At 36.6% G+C, this 11142-nt stretch overlaps 1 pseudogene; it reads left to right on the top strand.

Moving 5' to 3' along the window:
- Nucleotides 1-8043: 8043 nt before the first annotated feature.
- On the top strand, nt 8044-9245 carry LOC105724815 (large ribosomal subunit protein uL3-like; annotated as a pseudogene).
- Nucleotides 9246-11142: the final 1897 nt, after the last annotated feature.

The following is an 11142-nucleotide window of genomic DNA, read 5'->3' as shown; positions in this document are numbered from 1 at the left end:
AGCTATTGAGTGAAGACAGCACCTGCTTTGTGAATTAGCCTCAGTCCAGCACTATGGAATAGTTTGTGAGGAAGGCCTGGTAGATGTCCCCTCACTTGAGGACTAGGATTCCTGTATGCCAAGAGTTATAGAGAAGGCTGATTTAAAAAAAAAGTCTTGGCACTAAAATGAGTTTATGTATGCAAATATTTTTTTCATATATTTCATCAGAGTAGAGGCTAGTAGTCTATGTAAAAAAATGTGTTCTTTTAAAAAGGCTTGAGTAACCTAGATGCGTGAATGTCAAATGAGACTTCTATAAAACACAATGGAAAAAAAGGGGATTAGGGAATTGTATTGAGAGTTTGGAGACTACTAGAATTATCTTGATCTTTATTCATACTACAGCCTACATATATGGAATGCATAATGAGTGGGGAAGGAAGGAAGGAAACAACATAGGGAGCTTTGAAAGCACAAGGTTTTCCCAAATATGACGAGTTGTACTGAGAGTGTCTCAGATTTCTCAACAACACTGGGGCCTAAGTATCTCAAAGAATATCCTCAAGGGCTTATTTATTTATTTATTTGCTTTAAAAAAACCCCACAACGTAAAACTTTTGAAAGCCCCCTATGTACTTTGTACATGTGGTACAACAACTAAATTACAAGGGGGTATCCACTCCTCTTGTCCTACCAGGTTACATCCCTGGATTATTGGATGTGAGGGTCATTCTTGACCCCTCTGCTCTAGCCACACTATTCTGCTCAGAGGGCATGTAGGTTAATAAAGTTCTCGCTACTCTGACTGTGCAAAACAAATATTCCAAATAGGTAGAGAGTGGAGGTCTTCTTTCAGTATAGCCCTGGATGAATGCTGCTGCACACTGGAAATTCGCCTGCAAATCGCACTAATTAATCTTTGAGGTGGGACCAAGGGAAATTTATGCATTGACCAAATCTCTCCAGAAATATATTGAAAAAAATTCCTTTAGTTTTTCTGGTATGTGGAAATGGGAACATTATCCTGAAGACTCATTGGAACAGTAAACCTCCTAAAATGTTTTATCACGAGAAGCATAAGACTATTTGGGATGTCTTCTAGAGGAATATCCATCAATAGGAGGGGGAAAAAAAAACCCTCTAGGAAACAAGTCCAGAAAGCAATGAGAAGAGAATGTGTTGTACAGATTAGAATTCTTTCTTTTGACATTGATAGAAAGTCTAATTAGAAAATGGTTAGAGCAAAAAGGGAATTGAGTAACTCCCCTAAACAAAACATTCAGGGGTATACTGGCTTTGTAGTCTGGAGGGGCCCAAGTAGGATTCTCATAAACTGATTTCTCACTGTCTGTATCTTGAAGAGGAGAGCCATCTTCCTCTCTCTGTGTTCTATCCTCAGAGAAGCTTCTCCCTTAGAGTACAAGGATGGCACAAAAGCGCCAGCCACACTTTCAGGTTCTGTCTGCCTGGAAACAGAGTAGCTGCCCCTCACCCAGCACATTTCCTTGTGGTCTAATTGGCTGACTAGGTCATGTGCTCATCCTGGAAACAGTCACTGGGACTGGAGATCATCTAGCTAATTGGCTTTAGCCTGACTCCTGTCCTTCCCTGAGACTTGCCAGGTCACAAAGACTAGAGTAAATACCCAAGATAAATCAGGAGCCTTTGTTTAAAGAGGTAGAAATGAAAACCAAGTAGTCAAACAGCAAAGACCCACTACTTAGAGTGAGATTAAAATGAAACAGAGAACAATCAGATTCAGGAAAAAATAAAATTAAAACAGAATAACGTACAATATACAAGGACTGTAAAATAGTAATAAAGAATGACAGAATCAAAACCTGTATTGAATCTAGTAAAGAGAAGAAGTGAAGTGATATGAAAATTAAGTAGTGATATGAAAAAAATTAAGAAAATCTTCCAGAAAGCAGACAAAAAGGAAAAGAAGATATGATATAAAAGGCAGAGAAGAGAAATTCAACTTAGATATTATAGATATTCTTGAGGAAGAATTCAGAATGATGAACACAGATGTACTTTTGCATAATTGAAAAAGACCTCCCAGACACTATGAAAAAATGTGCATCTAGGTCAGAGTGCTTATTATAGTCCAGAAAATACTAATGGAAAAAAAGACTCCCACCTAGATATAGTGCAGTTAAAGTTTTCAATTACAAGCATAAAGAAAAATTAAAATTATTTAGACAGAAAAAATAGGCTATCCACAGAGAAATGAAAGGAATTCTGGCCTGATTACCAACTTCTAGAAAATAATGGAGTTTGTATTATATCCAGAATTTTGAGATAGTAATGTTGTGACCCAGAAATTTTATAGTTAGCTAAATTATTAAAGTATGTAAAACATAAACATGACTTTAATGAAAAGATATGATATTTAACTGCATATATTAAAACAAAATTACTTGTAGACACACTTCAGCCAACTGAGAATTGTATCAAAATACAAATCATAAAGTGGAAATGCATGACATATACTATGGATGAAATATTTCTCCCCCAACTCCATATATTGAATTCCTACTTCCCATTGTGATGATATTTGAAGGTGAGACTCTTGAAAGGTAATTATGTTTGAATGAGGTCCTGGGGTTAGGGTTTATAAGGGGATGAAGAGACTACAGCTCTCTCTCTCTTCCTCATACGAGATACAGCAAGAAGGTGACAGTCTAAACCAGGAGGAAGGGCCTCATCAAAAACCTGACCCTGCTCACATCCTGATCTTGCATTTCTAGTCCCCAGAACTGTAAGAAATAAATGTTTGTCGTTTGAACCACCTATGCTATAGTATTCTGTTACAGAAGCCCAAACTGACTAAGGCAGTATGTAAAGATTGATGGTGGGAACTGGTAACTGCAGTCCAGAGTCAAGTCTAAAAAGTTGTAATTATGGTTCTAAGAATGGGCAAAAACTGGAAGCATTCCCCTTGAAAACCAGCACATGACAAGGATTCCCTCTCTCACCACTCCTATTCAAAATAGTAGTGGAAGTTCTGGCCAAGGCAATCAGGCAAGATAAAGAAAGAAAAGGTATTCAAATAGAAAAAGAGGAAACCAAATTTACTCTGTTTGCAGATGACATGATTGTATATTTAGAAAACCCCATAATCTCAGCCCAAAATCTCCTTAAGATGATAAGCAACTTGAGCAAAGTCTCAGGATACAAAATCAATGTGCAGAAATCACAAGCATTCCTATACACCAATAATAGACAAACAGAAAGCCAGATCATAAATAAAATCTCATTCAAAATTGCTACAAAGAGAAAAAAAATACCTAGGAATACAACTTTAAAGGGACGTGAAGAACCACTTCAAGAGAACTACAAAAGTATATTATGAAATATAGACGGTTATATGCATGTCCAGGGTAAGACACATGCTTAGATAATACCTAAGAAGATTCTCAACTTTCACCATGGGCTCAATGCAAGCCTGGTTATGTGTTGAAGGAGCACTCTGGCACAGAACCTGTCTGTAAAGACGAGGGAAATGTCTTTGGTTGTTTATTTTATATTTAGCTCCTGAAATTCAAGAGAATCTCTCTCAAAACACTAGCTAAAGAACAAATAACTAAGGACCACAAGAAATAGTCTTTGGAAGAATTATTTGGGATAGTCATTTAATAAATGGACTATTACAGCCTTTAATCTAACAAGCAATCAAACAAACAAAAAATATAGCAGGGCCGGGCACAGTGGCTCATGCCTATAATCCTAGCACTTTGGGAGGCCGAGGCGGGTGGATCACGAGGTCAAGAGATCGAGACGATCCTGGTCAACATGGTGAAACCCCGTCTCTACTAAAAATACAAAAAATTAGCTGGGCATGGTGGTGCGTGCCTGTAATCCCAGCTACTCGGGAGGCTGAGGCAGGAGAATTGCCTGAACCCAGGAAGCAGAGGTTGCAGTGAGCCAAGATCACACCATTGCACTCCAGCCTGGGTAACAAGAGCGAAACTCCATCTCAAAAAAAAAAAAAAATACAGCAAACTTTGGGGAAGGCTGTTAATCTGATTTACAGAGTTACCATGTTATAATATTCAAATGTCTAATTTTCAACAAAAAACATCACAAGGCATACAAAGGATCAGAAAAGAATGACTCATCTAAAGAAACAAAATAAATTGATGGAAACCATCCCTAAGGAATTCCAACTTCAGACTTACTAGGAAAAGACTTTAAAACAACTGTATTAAATATGATCAAAAATCTAATTTAAAACATAGACAAATAAAGGGAAATTAGGAAATGTATAAATAAACTGAACATATCAATAAAGTGAAATTATAAAAAGGAAGAAAACAAATTCTGGAGCTGAAAAGTGCAATAACTGAAATAAAAAATTCACTAGAAGTATTCAGTAGCAAAGTTGAGTGGGCAAAAGAAAAAATCAGCAAGCTTCAAGATAAAATAATTAAAGTTATCAAATATGAGGAGCAAAAAGAAAAAAGCATGAAGAAAACTAAATAGAGACTAAAATACCTGTGGTATACCCTCAGGTAACCAACATATACATTATGGGGGTCACAGAAGAAAAGAGAAGGCAAGAGGCAGAAAGAGTATTTTAACAACAGTGGCAGAAAACTCCTCAAATTTGATGTAAGATATGAGTCTAAAAATCTAAGTGCTCAGTAAACTCCAAGCAGGATAACCTCAATGAGAGTCATACTAACACACATTAAAATCAAACTGTCAAAAGTCAAAGACAAGAAAAGAATCTTACAGCAAGAAAAAAGCAACTTGTCACATACAAGGTATTTTCTGTAAGATAACTGATTTCTCACAAGAAATCAAAGAGGACAGAAGACATTGGGATAACATTTAAAATAGAGAAAGAAAATAAACTTTCAATTTAGATTTTCACATCTGGAAAAACTGTTCTTCAAAAATGAGGGAGAAATTAAGACATTTCCAGATAAACAAAAGGTAGACCTGCTGTTATTAACCATGCCTTTTAATTTTGATGTTTTGACATCTGACATCTTATTGACCCTGGAGAGATTGCCCCTCCCTCAGCTTGCCAATTTTTAGAAAGAGAAAACTATTTACTTGTGAGCATGGGTTTTATATAAACTAACCAATAGAGAGCCTTCCTTTCCCACTACCTCTATCAGGCTCTTAACACTCTGGGCCAATAGTCTCCTACACTAATCATCCCAGGGTCAAGTATCAAACAATGCAAGACAGCCTGTACACTACAGGACCCACTGAAATCATTCAAACTAGTCAGTTCTAAGTCTCCTCACTCTACTTCAACTACTCCTTCTCACAGAAACCTCAGTAAAGGCTCTTGCTCATGTTTTCCTCTGTTCCTTCTTACTTCCTGATGCATCCTGATGCTTCTTTGTACATCCCTCTGTGATGAGGTGTGCTCCTTCCCCTTGGGGACTATGAGTAACAAACTACATTTTTAATAACAATCATGCCCTGATCTTTTGGCTTTGTCATACCTGAATACCAAAACCTATAAATCTACATTTTAAAACACCTGTCTTAAGAAGAAATGCCAAAGAATTTTCTTTAAGTTGAAATGAAAGGACACTACATAGTTTAACTCATAGCCATACTGAAGAGATAAAGATCTTCAGTGAAGAATACATGAGCAAATCAAAAAGTTAGTATTGGTATAATTTTGATTTGTAACTTCACTTTTTATTTCCTAAAGAATTTAAAAGACAAAAATATAAAATAACTATAAATTAGTTATGGAGTAAACAATGTATAAAGATACACCTCAACAACAGCAACATAATACACAGAGTGTGTGTAAACTATTGCTATTGGTATCCAAATAGGTGTTATAAATTTAGAATGTTAAATGTAATTTCCATTGTAACCACAGATAAAATATCTAAAAAACTGTGTGTAGAAGGTAGTGATAATGTAATAAAAATGGTTCACTACAAAAAAATCAACTAAATAAGAAAAGGCATTAATGGAGGAAATAGGAATAAAATATTTATAGGACATATAGAAAACAAATAGCAAAATGGCAGGAGTAAGTTCTTATCAATAATTACTTTAAATGTAAATTAATTAAACTTTCTAATTAAATAGCAGAGACTAGTAGAAGAAACAAACAACAATAAAACATCATCCAACTATATGCAGTCTCCAAGAGAGTCACTTTAGACCCAAAGATAAACTGATTGAAAGTGAAGGGATAAAAAAGATATTCAAAGCAAACAGTGAGCATAAAAGAGCTGATATGAATATATTAATCCAGCCAAAACCTTTTATTTAAAAACTGCTATAAGAAACAAACATTCACTGTTGCCAAAAGAGTCCATTCTTAGAAAAGAAGTAAGAATTAAACCAGTATTCACCAGACTACAGAGTCTCAAAACATATGAAAAAAATATTGCCAGAATTGAAGGGAGAAATAGTTTTACAATAATAGAATATTTAATGCATCATGTTCATTAATGGATGGAACATCTTGGAATCAATAAAGAAATAAAAGACATAAATAATGCTATAAGCCAGCTAGACTAACAGACATGTATAGCACACTTTTCCCAATAATGGCAGAATACACATTCTTCTCAAGTGCACATAAAACATTCTCCAGGATAGGCCTGGCACAGTGGCTCATGCCTATAATCCCAGAACTTTGGGAGGCCGAGGTGGGCAGATTACGAGGTCAGGAGGTCGAGATCATCATGGCTAACATGGCGAAACTCTGTCTCTACTAAAAATACAAAAATTAGCCGGGCATGGAGGCATGCGCCTGTAATCCCAGCTACTCGGGAGGCTGAGGCAGGAGGACTGCTTGAACCCAGTAGGCAGTGAGCTGGGTACTACTGCTTGAACCCAGTAGGCAATGAGATTGCAGTGAGCTGAGATCATGCCACTGCACTCTAGCCTGGGTGACAGAGCAAGACTCCATCTCAAACAAGCAAACACAAACAAATAAAAAGAACATTCACCAGGATAATCTATATGTTAGGCCACAAGAAAAGTACCAAAATAAACTTTAAAAGATCAAAATCATACAAAATATTTTTTATGACCACAATGAGATAAAGCTAGAAATCAATAACAGAAGAAAAACTTAAAAACTTAAAAATATGTGGTAGGCCAGGCATGGTGACTCACGCCTGTAATCCCAGCACCTTGGGAGGCCGAGGCAGGTGAATGACTTGAAATCAGGAGTTTGACACCAGCCTGGTCAAGATAGTGCCACTGCATTGCAGCATGGGCAACAGACTGAGACTCCATCTGGAAAAAAAAAAAAAAAAAAAAAAAAAAGGCTTAATATTGTTAGGATGTCAAGACTAGCAAGGATCCAAGTGACATACAGATTAAATGTAATCTGTATAAAAATTCCGAAAGCTTTTTCCTTTGTACAAGTGCAAAAGGCTTAAGTGACTCCTAATATACTCTTTGCCTTTGTAGATTTTTCTATTCTGGATCTTCATATGAATGGAATTATATAATATGTGGTCTTTTGTGACGGCTTTTTGGAAGTGGTAAAATATTAAATCTAAAGGAGTGGTAAGTTAAGAAAGTACATTGTAGTCCAAAGAATTGTCACTTAAAGATACTGCTAAATTATTTACCTAAAATGCCAATATAGGAATTAAAATGGCAAGCTGATAATATCATATTAATATTTATATTGAATGTAAATGGATTAAAAATCAAATTACACAATGAAATTATCAGACTATATTAAAGCAAGGTCTATTTGTATGTTGTCTTCAAGAGACACGATCTAAATACAATGACAAAGATAAATTAAAAGTAAAAAGAAAAATATATCTAGAAAACACTAATCATGAAAAAGTTAGGTGGCTATATTAGTAACAGAAAATATAGGTTTCAGAAAAAGAATTGTTTGGCCACTTTATGATGATAAAGATTCAGTTAATCATGAAGCTAAAACAATTATAAATGTATAAGTATTTATTTAATAGCTTAAAAATATGTGAAGTAATATAGCTAAAGCAAGATATGATCCTTACTAATTGATAGAGTAATGAGATAAAAGTTAGAATAATATAAAATATTTTAGCTCTACCAGTGGGATATGCCAGCCTGATGTCTCACAGAAAGTTCTCTGCTCCCAGACATGGGTCCCTGGGCTTCCTGCCTCTGAAGTGCAGCAGTAGGCATTGTGGGAAGGTGAAGACTTCCCAAGGATGACCCTTCCAAGCCGGTCCACCTCACAGCCTTCCTGGAATACAAGGCTAGCATGACCCACATCGTGCGGGACGTTGACAGGCCAGGATCCAAGGTGAACAAGAAGGAAGTGTAGCCACTGTGACCATTGTGGTGACACCACCTATGGTGGTTGTGGGCATTGTGGACTACATGGAAACTCCTCCAGGCCTCCGGACCTTCAAGACCGTCTTCGCTGAGCACATCAGCAATGAGTGCAAGAGTCATTTCTACAAGAACTGGCATGAATCTAAGAAGGAGGCCTTCACCAAGTACTGCAAGAAATGGCAGGATGAGGATGGCAAGAACTGGAGAAGGACTTCAGCAGCATGAAGAAGTACTGCCAAGTCATCTGCGTCATTGCCCACACGCAGATGCGTCTGCTTCCTCTGCACCAGAAGAAGGCCCACCTGATGGAGATCCAGGTGAAAAGAGGCACTGTGGCCAAGAAGCTGGACTGGGCCTGTGAGAGGTTGGAGCAGCAGCTAACTGTGAACCAAATGTTTGGGCAGGATGAGATGATCGACGTCATTGGGGTGACCAAGGGCAAAGGCTACAAAGGGGTCACCAGTTGTTGGCACACCAAGAAGCTGCCCCACAAGACCCACTGAGGCCTGCACAAGGTGGCCTGTATTGGGGCATGGCATCCTGCCCGTATGTCCTTCTCTGTGGCACATGCTGGTTAGAAAGGCTACCATCACCACACCAAGATCAACAAGAAGATCTATAGATTGGCCAGGGGTACCTTATCAAGGATGGCAAGCTAATCAAGAACAATGCCTCCACTGACTATGACCTGTCTGACAAGAGCATCAACCCTCTGGGTGGCTTTGTCTACTATGGTGAAGTGACCAATGACTGTCATGCTGAAAGGCTGTATGGTGGGAACCAAGAAGCTAGTGCTCACCCTCTGCAAGTCCTTGCTGATGCAGACTAAGCGGTGGGCTCTGGAGAAGATTGACCTTAAGTTCATTGACACCACCTCCAAGTTTGGCCATGGCCACTTCCAGACCATGGCGGGTAAGATAGCATTCATGGGACCACGCAAGAAAGACTGAATTGCAAAGGGAGAAGGAGCTTAATGCCAGGAACAGATTTTGCAGCTGGCAGGGTCTCAATAAAAGTTATTTTCCACTGGAAAAAAAAAAAAAAGATTTTAGTAACACTAGAATCTACCGTGACTCAATTAGCGTCTATAAAATGGTATGCGTAATACGACAAAATTCATACTCTTTCACATGCACATGGAAAGTTAAGCAAGGTATAACATAAAATTTCACAATGTATGCTTTTTAACATCAGTAGGATTATTTTATAAATCCATAGCAATAAAATTTTAATAAAAACCTATTATTTTGATATTTAAAAACGACTATAAATAAACCATGAGCCAAACAAATCACAGAAAGAATTAGAAATTATTTTGAATTAAATTATAGTGAAAATGAAAAATACTAATATCAAAATTTGTGGGCAGCAGCTAAAAATGCTTAGACATTTATAATTTTGAAATTCAGAAAAATTAAAATTGATCTAATTTTCTACTTTTAGAATGCAGAAAAAATTATTAAAATTACCCCCAAAATAAACGGCATGAAAAATTAAAGATAGAGAATAAATCAAATAAATAGGAACTAGTTAAACTGTAGAGGAAATTGACAAAGCCAGAAGTCAGTTTTGAAAAAGATTAATGAATGCCAGCAAGATCAAAAAGAAAAACTAAAAAAAAAAGTTATTATTTAAAAAACCACAAATTATTTATAACAAATAAGTAGATTTTGCAACAGATCTTACAAACATTAAAAAGACAATAAAGGAGTATTTTGAGCAACTTTATGCCATTTGATAACAGCATAAAAATAGAAATTCTTAAAAAACACAACTGTCAAAACTTATACGGATGAAATAGAAATCTAAGCAAACCTATACATATTAAAGAAATCAGATTTATTGTGAAACTGTTTCCTCACTGACCTCTTCAAACCTGAAGTATTTGATTATCAAACACTTGAAAGGGATAAAAACAGTCTAATGTATACTCTTTAGAAAATAGTGAAAGGTGAATCCCCTCCCATCTAGCTTTATGTGGCCAGAATAACCCTAATATCAAGAATTAACAAACACATTATAAAGAATCTAGAATAGTCAAAAATTGTGAGTTTATACTATCTGACTTGAAGACTATCTATTACCAATAACCAAGACCATCATATTGGCGTAGGAATATTCAAATATATTACTAGGACAGAATTAAGTTCAGAAATATTTTTCTTTATACAATAAATTAATTTCAACAAAGATGTTAAAGTAATTCCATGGAAAAAAAAATCCGTTCCATAAGTGAGGGCAGAAAAACTGAACATCTATACAGTAAAAATTAACCTTGAACTCAACCTCAACTCATACACAAATTAATGTAACAAAAATTCGTATGTTAAGTTCCTAGCCCCCAGCAACTCAAAATATGACTGTATTTGGAGACAGGACCTTTAAAAAAGCAATTAAGGAAAAATGTGTTCCCATGTTTGGGCCTTAATCCAATGACTGATGTTATTCTAAGAAGCAAAGATTAGAGATGGCCGGGGCACAGAGCGGTGATGGTATAAAACCCTGCAGAACTGTGAGAAAATTAATGTCTCTTGAGGTATGATTTATTCTGAGGCAAAATTCCTCAACTGTGAATCTACAAAATGAGACACAGTGCTTTTAAAATACCAAAAGAGAGGCATTTCCATACCAAAAGGGGAAAATCAGATATAAGAAATAAGTGATGGATCCCAAGCAAGTCGCAAACCTAGCAAGTCAAATTTCGTTATATTTTAAAGGCTCAGGAATAATTCTCTGGCTCCAGGCTCACTGGGGTGGCTCTGTCTTCTGGGATTATCGGGGCAAAGATCCTGCTCATCCCCCACCAGTTCTGGGCAGTGGCCCTGATACTTCTGGAATTTAGGAGGAGATAGCACTCTACCCCAGGCCAGT

This window comes from Aotus nancymaae, unplaced genomic scaffold (assembly GCF_030222135.1).
Source record: "Aotus nancymaae isolate 86718 unplaced genomic scaffold, 86718_ANA_hifiasm-v0.15.2.pri h1tg000036l, whole genome shotgun sequence".
NCBI classification, from domain to species: domain Eukaryota; kingdom Metazoa; phylum Chordata; class Mammalia; order Primates; family Aotidae; genus Aotus; species Aotus nancymaae.
This window is presented reverse-complemented; position numbering and strand designations above follow the sequence as displayed.